The following is a 522-nucleotide window of genomic DNA, read 5'->3' on the forward strand; positions in this document are numbered from 1 at the left end:
TTCGTGGCTGAAATTGCCTCTTTTCCTCTATCATGTGGGGTGTGCGTTCTGTGTCTTGAAAAGACGACATGGGGAAGGCTTTTCCGACTAGCCTCCAGATCTCTGTGTGGGGATCACATCATCTACACCACGCTGGGTGGTCCTGCTATGCCGATGATCCCAACAGGGAAATGCCTTTTGTCTCTTTGCTGATATGGCCTATGAAAATCCTTCGGTTGACGGGGAGGAGGGTGTTTGGGTACAGGGTAGTCGGGCATAGGGAGGACAAACCAAGTACCGTGGGATGGTGAAATGGCAATACCTCGAATGCTCTTCCAGCTCACATGTTGTAGGAGATGGACTCGGGGCGGGAGGGGGAAGAGGGGAAACGAGTGGCCCAGCTTTGGCTGTGTCGGCACCTACTGAGCTGGTCTACTTCTTTGACTTATAAATATATGCACAACAATGAGACCCTGAAGCAGCTTGTGCAGCTCTCTGGCCATCCTTCCTGCTTGGCTATTGCAATGCCTCTTCACATGCTCA

The sequence above is a fragment of the Trachemys scripta genome, chromosome 9, assembly GCF_013100865.1.
Source record: "Trachemys scripta elegans isolate TJP31775 chromosome 9, CAS_Tse_1.0, whole genome shotgun sequence".
NCBI lineage: Eukaryota > Metazoa > Chordata > Testudines > Emydidae > Trachemys > Trachemys scripta.